Source organism: Mus caroli, chromosome 1 (assembly GCF_900094665.2).
Source record: "Mus caroli chromosome 1, CAROLI_EIJ_v1.1, whole genome shotgun sequence".
NCBI lineage: Eukaryota > Metazoa > Chordata > Mammalia > Rodentia > Muridae > Mus > Mus caroli.
The window spans coordinates 158,249,308-158,260,474 of NC_034570.1; positions in this window are offsets into that span (position 1 = coordinate 158,249,308).

Consider the following 11,167-nt stretch of genomic DNA (forward strand, 5'->3'; position numbering starts at 1 on the left):
GCAATTAATCAAATGAAATCAGGCTCGGTCAGGGTGTATCCTTAGGCTAGTGACAAGTGTCCTTATAATAAAAGCAAGATACAGGGTGAAGACGTTTATGTGAGGATAACAGAGCATTTGAAATGGAAGACCACAGTTAGAAGCTACCAGAAATAAGGAAGAGATGAGGAGGATTCCATTCAAAGGCTGAGAGGAGGTTTCTGATGCCTTGAATTCAGACTCTGGGGCTCCAGGCCTCCTGGAGAATGTCCTTTTGTTTCAAACCTCCTATTTGTGGTCATTTGCCGTTGTATCAGTCCTAGGAGCTGATGGACCGATGCAGGGGAAGAGTTATTTTGTCTCATATGCTCTCCTAGCTTGTATCAGTACTAGGAACTGATGGACTGATGGGGAAAAGTTATTTTGTCGCACATGTTCCCCTAGTTTTCCAACCCTGGTCCTTGTTAGCATACTGTTCCTTGTGTCTCCTCCCTCGTGTCCCTCTATCGTGGTGGCTAAGGAGTCAGGCTTCAGTGTCTCATAGCACAGAGCTAGGACCCAATGTCTCTAAAACTCAGTCCTCCTGTTTATAAATCATTGAGCCTAACCTTATCGACCCTGTGGTGAGATTTAAACAACTTGTTGTTGGTAAAGGAAGCTCTCAAAAATGACTGTTCACTCTGTGATTGTTTGTGGGCTCTGTATTATGTCCTGGTACTGTCTTGAGTTGCTGAGGTATCTCAGTCAACAGCACCGATGCCAGTGGCAGGATGGTGCTTATACCCCATCAGGGGGTGGACAGTGATAGAGAGAAACATAGTAAGTGCGTAAATTACATGGTAGGCTGAGGCACAAGAGCCATGAAAACCTAAAGCATAGAATGAGGGGTGAGGAGTATTTGTGAGGGACTTCAGATTGAAGTGTGTGTGTGTGTGTGTGTGTGTGTGTGTGTGTGTGTGTGTGTGTGTGTAAGTTGTGCATGTGAGAGAATTCAACCTCAGGGATCACTTTTTAGGAATGTCCATCTTCCGACATGAGACAGAGGCTGTCACTGCGATTTGGGGCTAGGCAATTAGACTAGGCTGGATGGTGAGAAATCTCCCAGAATCCTCTTGTCTTTACCTCCCCAGCATTGTGATTACAAGTGCCCACCACCGTGCCCAGCTTTTTTCCTTGATGTTCAAGACTTCAAGTTTGCCCAGAAGGCACCTTAGAGGTTGAACTGTGTCCTCTGTGGGTTAAAATTTTTAAATAAAGAAGTGAGAAATAAAGAAGTGAGGGTAGTCTTGGGACAATAAGATTTGAATGGGGGAAAAGGCATTAACTCCACTTGAGTGGAAAGGAAGGAGTTAACTCATGCAGGTATCCTCCAAAGATCAAGTAGGGCACCGAGATAGGAAAGGCTAGGCTGTAGAGCTGGATCAGAGCTGCGGCCAGAGAGATGGAGGGGGACACAAGTGGGGATGCAAGCAAGGAACATGGAGATAGTGGAAGGACTTTGTAGTATTTAAAGAATTAATGCTGTTGATGCCACGGAGTACAACTTATGAAGGTTGAGAATCATGTTAGTCCCTTGTGAATCTGGCCAGTGTAATGGAAAGATGTGAAAAGTTCTTGTCTGATAAGTGTTGATCTAATGTTTCAATACATTTGACTCATGAACCAATACCAAAAATAGAGGAGCAACACGCCTGAAACTGGTCCTATGTCTCTGTGGCCCATGGCTATTCGATGGCAATGAAGGAGAACAGAGTGATTTACTTAGAGGAATCACTCATCTCTAGCCCTGAGCTTCATCTTGAACAACACTTGAATAACAGCATTTCTTCAGTACATGCGATGGGAGAGTCTAGAACATAAGGTGTTTGAATGCTAGGTAAATCTTCTATTGGTTCTCTGAAAATAACTATAAGGAAATTCTGCTACTTATCATTCAGAAACTTCTTTGCGCCTTTTATATTTTCATGATTATTTTTACCTTAAGTTCTAATCTCAACCTCTTTTCTTCTATCCCAGCACTTGCTCTGGGCCCCTACAGAGGCCTTTTTCATTTAAGCGCCTCAAAGAAAGAATGAACTCACTATCCCTTCGGAGGCTTAAGCCCACTTTATCATCTCAAGCACTTAAACCAGAGGAATCAAGCCAAGTACTCTCAGTGAGGCAGGTTTGCCTGACCCGAGGCCAGGCAGAGAAGGACTTCATGGAAAAGCAGATCCACCTGACAGTGATTAAGATCCCCCTATCTCCAGGTTCTAGAGCTACACCAGTCACCCATGGGATGTTTCATAACTGCAAACCCCAGGACCAAACCCCAAATCGGTCAAGAGAGAAAGTCCGGGCAGTGGGGATCAGGAAGCTGTACATTTTGTCTCCTCACTGATTCTGACACAAATCTTCCATAGACTTTGTTCACACAACTTTCTAGGAAGCCTACACCTGCATCTGTAGTATCCTTCCTGTTTTACTAAGATTTTGGTGTGTGTGTGTGTGTGTGCACGCGTGCGCGTGCGCGTGCATGTGTGTACTTTCTTGTTGTGATGCAGTCTCTCGTTGAACCTGGAACTCACCAGTTTCTCTAGACCAGCTGGTCAGTGAACTCTGACCATTCTCTTGCCTTGCCTCCCTAGCGCTGGGACTAGAGGTGTGTGCTTCCATACCAGGCTTTTTATGTGGATGTTGGGGATTGGACACAAGTCCCATGCTTGTGTGGTGACCTCTTTCCCAACTGAGTAACTCCCAAGCCCCTTCTTCCCTGATTTTACAGACACCTCTGAAAGAAGTTTTCCCAGCCATTTTGACAATTCACTCAGTTTTCTAATAAAAACAAACAGCCAGGTTTTTGATGACTCGGCAAATTCCATTTTAGTAGAGAAGAGATCTCCTAGGATCATTTATTTATTCATTTTACTAATATTATTAATCTGAGCAGTTTGCTAGCCCTTAGGAATATGATGGGAAGACATGGTCCTGACTTCTGGATTCTTTGCCTGTAGTAACAAAGACAGTGAAGATGTGGAGAGAGTAGATGCCTTCTGTGGGTATTTAGGCAGATTCCCAGACAGGTGCCTGTTATATAGCTGTAATTAAAACATCTTGTCCCAGAGAGATGGGGGAGGCTTAAAAGATTCAGGAGGCTCCTAAGGAAACTTCAGAGGCTCAGTTTTGTATACCATTTTCCTCACAGCCTGAACACTGCTCTGGGGATGGGGGGTGGACTCCTTTAGATTCACGCAGTGATCAGTAAACTTCCCAAGTCTACGGAAGTTCCTGAAATGTACAAGGTTCACACGGCTCTGCCTTAAGGATTCTGCTGAGGAGTAAGGCTACTGTGGAGAGTCCCTTACCTGCAGGCTTGTTGTCAGGGGGTTACCATGAGTTCCAGGGATGTACCCTCCAGGGGTGGGATTTTCAGTGATGCAGCTGTCTTTCACTAGTCCACGCTGTATGTAACCCCTCACTCATACTTGTCTCACTGAACCTGAGGGATGCCTTAGCTCGCTATGCTAGATTGGCGTAGGTATTCCTTTGGTCTGTTGTTGGTGCCCTATCTGGTGTGAAATAGACATTCATTCACATCTTTTGCCTCTATTGCAGACTTGGACACTTTCCTTCCTTCCTTCCTTCCTTCCTTCCTTCCTTCCTTCCTTCCTTCCTTCCTTCCTTCCTTCCTTCCTCCCTCCCTCCCTCCCNCTTCCTTCCTTCCTTCCTTCCTTCCTTCCTTCCTCCCTCCCTCCCTCCCTCCCTCTCTCTCTCTCTCTCTCTCTCTCTCTCTCTCTCTCTCTTTTTCTTTCTTTCTTTCTTTCTTTCTTTCTTTCTTTCTTTCTTTCTTTCTTTCATTTATGTGCATTGGTGGTTTGCCTGCATGTCTGTCTGTCTGTGTGAGGGTGTTGAATCCCCCAGAACTGGAGCTACAGACAGTGGTAAGCTACCTTTTGGGTGCTGGGAATTGAACCCGAGTCCTCTGGTAAAGCAGCCAATGCCCCGCAACCCTCAAAAGTTACAAGATTCACAAGACACACCTCCAATGTTACAAATGGAGTGAATAATCTCTGGGAAGGAGAGCCTCTTTGTGGAGCTGCCTGCTTGTTATGCAGCAGGGTCCACACATGCACCTTTTGTAATTTGTCCTTTGTGCTCAGTTGGACTTTGTGGTGGCACAGCTGCCCTTGTACCTTCATAATCTTGTAAGTGGCCCCAGTAACTCCATTGCTTGGCCAAGCTGTATTTCTATAGAATTGCTTCATTGATATGCTATCAGCACCTTGTCTGGGGTGAACAGATACTTGTTCACACTTGCCAGGAAAAGTCACAGCGCTGTGTGTATCACAGCAGATATGTGCATCTGTGTTTTGTACATATTTGGACAGGTGGGTGTGCAGATCTATTCCGTTTGCTCACAGACTGTTTGACTTATATCATCTTCGATGCTATAGTTATAATGAATGAGCCCAGTTGACCTTCTATGTTTAAAAAGTATTCCTGGGATGTCTAACATACACATTACCCCATGTAGGCACTATAGCTGTCAGAAAGCTCCCTGCAGAAGCAGATGCTGTGGCCCACAAGGAAGATAGCATACTGCACAGCCTGTGATTGCATACCACATAGCCTATGGCACTCGCAGGTAGACCTGGTGCCATGATCAAGAACAGCATATTCTTTACTGGTGTTTGTCAAAAGAGAACCCAGGTCTCTGCTATAATCTGGGAATTCACAGCCCTCATTCCATGTATCATGGAAAACCATCAATGTATATTTTTTTCAGCAAATGTGCCCACAACCTATCTGCTCGCCTCACATAGAACCAACCCGTTACTTTGAATATCCTTTGTTTTAGATTTGTTGAAGGGATGCAAAGGGGCTTTGCATTTGTTTTTAAGTTACACTTTCTTAACAGAATTATGGCAAATATTGCCAAGGCAGCCTAGCAAAGATTCCCTAAGCACTGCTAAGAATTCTTAATGATGACATTATTAATGTTTCTCTCTTCCCGTTCTCTGTGTGTGTGTGTGTGAGAGAGAGAGAGTGTCTATGCATGAGCACAGACATTTTTATACCCATGCCTGAATGCATAGGTCAGTATCTGTATATGCAATGCACCCACAGAGGTTACTCATTAAAATTAAGGTGCTTCTATCTTATTCAACCTTTGCAATCATAAAAGGAACCCAAGGTAGGTAATATTATATCATTCTGCCAACAGAGGAAAAGAAAAAAACCTTCAGGTTGTGTCTTATTCTACTCTCACAGCTAGGGAGAAGAGGAATCAGAAATTGACTGAGCTTCCAATTGAAGTCTCTCTTGTATGTATCCTTGGTGTTGATTTTACTTTCTTTGACCATTCAGACACTCACATCACTCCCTCAAAGGAAGACAAGATGGTCACTTTTATGAATTTGCCCCTTCTTAGTAAGGAAGAAAGCTGAGGGTGGCCCTGATGCTTTCTGCCTGAATAGGACTTTATGCAGACGAACCACTGGCTTTTCACATAGGCTTTAGTGTTTTCCTATAGGTACTGCTAAGGATGCTGTTTGTCTGTGGCCAGCACTGCCACCTGCCATCTGTGCTCACTAGTGGTGATGCCTACTTGTGACTGATACAAAGATGTTTGTATTTATGTTGCTGTTGTTGCCTGTAAAACATGAGTCTATCATTAACCATCGGGATTTGTGTGCAGTATAAAAGAAACTTATTTCATTTAGGACAAATCAAAAAGCAAGGAGAATGCCTCACGGTCCCCCTAAAACACATGCCCACGACATGGTGTCATTTACAGTAATGATTTACATGGATTAAGCCTGATAAGTGTAAAGGTACGGATTGGGATAATTTTGCATTTATGAGATGTCACCCCGAGGTCAGGAAATAAATATCACAGGCACCTAGCAAAGCAAGTTGAAAAGGTGAGGGGGCATGAAGTCGTGCCTCTAGGGTGACTGAGGGTGTTCCCAGCTCTGACAGCAGCCTGCCCCTTTTGTCTTCCTCTGTGTGTGTGTGTGTGTTGGGGGCAGAGGGGGGACATGTGCAAATACCCTGAAGCCTGCGGTTATTAACAGGGCACCAGCTGCTCTGTTTTTATTGCTGTCAGTCACAGTGTCCACCTCTGCCAGTCTGTGGAGGTTCAGCCTCGGTGATCAGAGTGCAGAGCTGCTGGTCCCCATTTGCCTTCACTCTGCCCTCTCATCTTCCAACCAGAGTTTAGCCTGCCAATTCTTCAGCGAGCTGCTTCTGAACAACAGATGTCAGACAGCGCCACCTGCTGACCTAAGGAGGGATATTTGCCATTGCAAAGCTGCGAGCATCTAACCCCAGCAGCTAGCACCCTGGCAGGTCCATGTAAGCCTACTGGGTGACCCATGTGTAGAAATATATCTCAGAAAGAAAGACAACTTGAGGTGGAAGTGGAAACAGACAGCACATGACTTCCAGACAGTGAGAGTTGGCAATACTGAGAAAATACTATTTAGAAATATGAGTTTAAGTTTTACAAAACAAAGGATTTGTAGCCAGGGAGATAAAGTAAAGGGGCTTGCCACCAATCCTGGTCATCTAAATGCAATCCCTGGAACCCACAAGGTGGAAGGAGAGAACTGACTTCTGCGAGTTGTCCCCAACACATGGGTCCTGGCACACAGGTTTACGTGTGTGTGTGTGTGTGTGTGTGTGTGTGTGTGTGTGTGTGTTTGTGTAACACATGAATGAATATTTTTAAAAGATAAAGGGTAAGGCTAGCTGATGGTAAAGGCTGCACAATGCAAAGATAGAGAGTACTGTGAACTGTAGTAGATAGCTGTGGGGCTACTTGTAATTTGATGCTAACTCCGTTCTCCTTGGGAGGGGTTGCAAACAAGGAATGAGTCAGCACTCAGGTGATTTCCTGTAAATATTCTTCCCACCTTAATTTGTAAAAATAAAGGCTAGAGCAGGTAAATGGAAGGTGGAGCTGAAAGGAGAGGGAGAGAGAGAGAGAGAGAGAGAGAGAGAGAGAGAGAGAGAGAAAGCACATGTGCACCATGTGCCTGCAGGAGCCCCAGAGGTCAGAAGAGGACATCAGATCCTCTGAAACTGGAGTTACAGGCAGTCTTGAACCACTGTATTGGTGCTGGGAACTGAACCTGGGTCCTTTTCAAGAGCAGTCAGCATTCTTTATTATGGAGTTATGCCACAACCTTAGAAATATCTTATATATATATATTTTTTTTTGAAGCAGGCGTGTGTGTGTGTGTGTGTGTGTGTGTGTGTGTGTGTGTGTGGTACAGACCAGAAACTGATGTATATCTTCCCTGATTATTTTCCGCCAGCTTTTGAGGCAGAATCTCTGACTGGATCTGAAGTTCAACTGATTAGACTTGACTGAGTGGCCAGAGCGCCAGGGACCCCCGTGTCCATCCCCAACAACAGTGCTATAGTTGTAGACTCAGGCCACCACACTGGCCTTTCGTATGTGTGCTAGGAATCTCAACTCGGATTCTTCCACTTGTGTGACAGATACTTTGCCAACTCAGCTGTCTCCCTAGCCAGCCTCTAGCGTAGGCTTTGTTCAAAGAGAGAACACAGAGGGAAAGCAAATGAATTTTCACATCAAATTCTAATGCAGTCGTGGGTTATTAAAACGGTTTGTCGGTTTTTCAATCAGCTGTTTATAAAATGAAATGGAGCCGAAATAAATAGTTGTCGGCTGCTTCATGTTCTCATGGGAAGCGTCCCTTCCTATGCTCTTCACAATATCTCCTCTCCCCTCTTGTGTGGGAGTCCAGGGAGAAGGCCAGTGGGCTGTTCATAGGGAAGACAGCATGGTGAGACCACACCCTTTGAGCTGGTAGATCCTGGTTGTTTCATGTTCTGCACACTATGTCATGCCTTGCCTGATGACATTCGTTTTCATTAGTCAGATAATACCTTAAAGCCAGGGGCAGTGGTTCAAGAAACTGAACAGACAGCCAAATGATCATTACTAAAGAGTATTCCTATGAACTCTCTCTATCTGGCCTAAGGCTCATTTGCTGTCTGTCCCAATATTTCACTCTGTGAACACGTCAACTGGCTACGGGACACTCAAATCCAAAAATGCATGCCTCGTGGTCTCCACCATGCAAAGAACTCAGACAACATTCTTAGGTTTTTTGGTTTGTTTTTTTTTCCCCCTGAGGGTTTTCTTCAAGGAGGATTTTAAAATCCAAACTGGGCTTATCAACTCCAAATATTTTCTAACAGAGGTATATGACTATGCGTGAAGGTCGTAATAATAATATGGCCCTTTGCCGCAGTCGGTGAGAAATTCAGAATTTCCAATGACGCTGAAACTCGTGTTAGTCCAGACTGGTTCAATTATACAATGAAACATCCCAACAGTTAAACATAACAAAATAAACTGCTTTTTTTTTCTTCTTGCTCATCATGTGTCTTCTCTGGAAGCTCTATCAAGGTCTCCTCTACACTATCTCTCAGGGTAGCTTAACTGGAAGTTTCCTCGGGAGGAGATGCATGGCATCTTAGTCAGGGTTTCTATTCCTGCACAAACATCATGACCAAGAAGCAAGTTGGGGAGGAAAGGGTTTATTCCTTTCTCTGTGATAACTCCAGCTGTGTCAAGTTGACACACAAAACCAGCCAGTACAATTGACCACTTGTCAACTTGACACACAAACACATCACTAGTAAGCCTCAACCTTTACTTTCTTATTCATCCCCAAGATCTAAATAGCTTTAAAAGCCCTATTTACAAATTCTTACATATTAAAATTTCAATCCCTTTAAAAATATCCAATCTCTTAAAATTCAAAGTCTCTTAACTATGGGCTCCACTAAATACTTTCTCCCTTCAAGAAGGAAAAATATCAGGGCCCAGTCACAAAAACAAAATCAAACTCTAACAGTTCAATGTCTGGGATCCACTCACGATCTTCTGGGCTCCTTCAAGGGCTTGGGTCACTTCTCCAGCTCTTGTCTTCTAGGCTCCAGCTGCCTGTACTCCACTGCTGCTGCTCTTGATGGTCATCTCATAGTACTAGCATCTCCAAAACACTGCTGTCTTCCACTGTAACTAGGCTTCACCCATAGCCTCTCATAGACGCTCTTCATGGTGCCAAGCCTCAACTACTTTGCATGATCCCTTCAGTCCCATGGCCTCTCACAGTGCCAAGTCTCAGCTGTTCTTCATGATGCCTTCACTCCTTCAAAACCAGTACCACCTGGGTGACTCTTACACATTACCAAGTACAGCTGCAGCTCAAGGTACAACCTTGGCTATCTCAAAACACTTCCCAGAAGACCTCAATGATGCTGGTATCTTCTTAATCACCAATAATTTCTTAGTTTCAGCTAATCAGCATCAATAATCCCAGTAATGCAAAGGTTTCAATTTAATAGTTCTGGTATCTTGTTAGTCACAGCTAACCTAAACCATAAAATCTTCACAATCAAAATAGCAGCAGCCCTGAAAAGAGTTTTTAATTTTCCCTCTGAAGTTTCACAAGCCAGGCCTCCATCTTCTTCACTATTCTCAACATTATCTTCCAAGCTCCTATACAACATTCCACAGAGCTCTTAACATCCCAATGGCTCTTCTATCTCAAAGTCCTTCCATAGTCCTCCCCAAAACATGGTCAGATTGTCACAGGAAAACCCCACTCCTTGTGCCAATTTGCCTTAGTCAGGATTTCTATTCCTGCACAAACATCATGACCAAGAAGCAAGTTGGGGAGGAAAGGATTTGTTAAGCTTACATATTCACATTGCTGTTCACCACCAAAGGAAGTCAGGACTGTAACTCACACATGGCAGGAAGCAAGAGCTGATGCAGAGGCCATGGAGGGATGTTACTGGCTTGCTTCCCCTGGCTTGCTCAGCTGGCTTTCTTAAGAATCCAAAACTACCAGCCCAGGGATGGCACTACCCACAATGGGCAGGACCCTCCTACCCTTGATCACTAATTGAGAAAATGCCTTACAGCTGGATCTCATGGAGACATTTCCTCAAGGGAGGCGCCTTTCTCTGTGATAACTCCAGCTTGTGTCAAGTTGACACACAAAACCAGTCAGTACACATGGCTTTTTAGCCAATTTTCTGATTTCTTCAGACTTGGACCTTGGTAACTATGCAGCAGCTTCATCCATAACCAAATATATTTAGCAGCACATTCTCTTGAGATAGTCTTAGTTCAGCTGCTTGTGGGGCTTGGATAACGAAGCCAAAGTAATCATTATGTAGCAAATAGGAAAGTTATTTGAGGTCAGGTAGGTCAATTAAGCCCCAAAGTATTAAATGAAACAGTAGCTTGCTTTTGTTGAGCTAGCAATGTGTTTTAAAATCAGAACGGGAGGAATAGGAACACCAATGAGTTGCTAGCATGCTTGACAGGCACACATGAAAGCCAAGATCTTATGTTATCCCTGCATAACAGGGCACGGTGCATATGCCTGCCATCCCAGCACCAGCAAGGTGAGGACTGAGGGACTTTCAAGCTCCATAAGGCTTTCAGTTTCAGCTACACGAGACCCAAGAAACAAACAAAAGTAAAGCTCAAACAGAGGAAAATCCAGAAATGGAAAAAAATTATCCATAGTTTTCATGACCTCCAAACAGCAAGTGAGACGGTGTTGAGCAGTTTTTGTGAACTGTGTCACTTTATTGTGGGCAGAGATAGTCACCACACCTTTCTGTCCCTTGGAAGATGTACCCTTGAAGGAAATCTTGGTTGTTTTGTTGGAATCCTCTGCTCATTGCAGAACTGAATTACTCTGCAGATGATATTAATCGATTACCTCTTTTTTTAAAAAAATATTTTTATTACGAATTTTCCTCATTTACATTTCCAATGCTATCCCAAAAGTCCCCCATACCCTCACCCCCACTCCCCTACCCACCCACTCCCACTTTTTGGCCCTGGTGTTCCCCTGTACTGGAGCATATAAAGTTTGCATGACCAATGGGCCTCTCTTTCCAGTGATGGCCGACTAGGCCATCTTTTGATACATATAAAGCTAGAGACAAGAGCTCCGGCGTACTAGCTATTTCATATTGTTGTTCCACCTATAGGGTTGCAGTTCCCTTTAGCTCCTTGGGTACTTTCTCTAGCTCCTCCATTGGGAGCCCTGTGATCCATCCAATAGCTGACTGTGAGCATCCACTTCTGTGTTTGCTAGGCCCCGGCATAGTCTCACAAGAGACAGCTATATCTGGGTCCNTT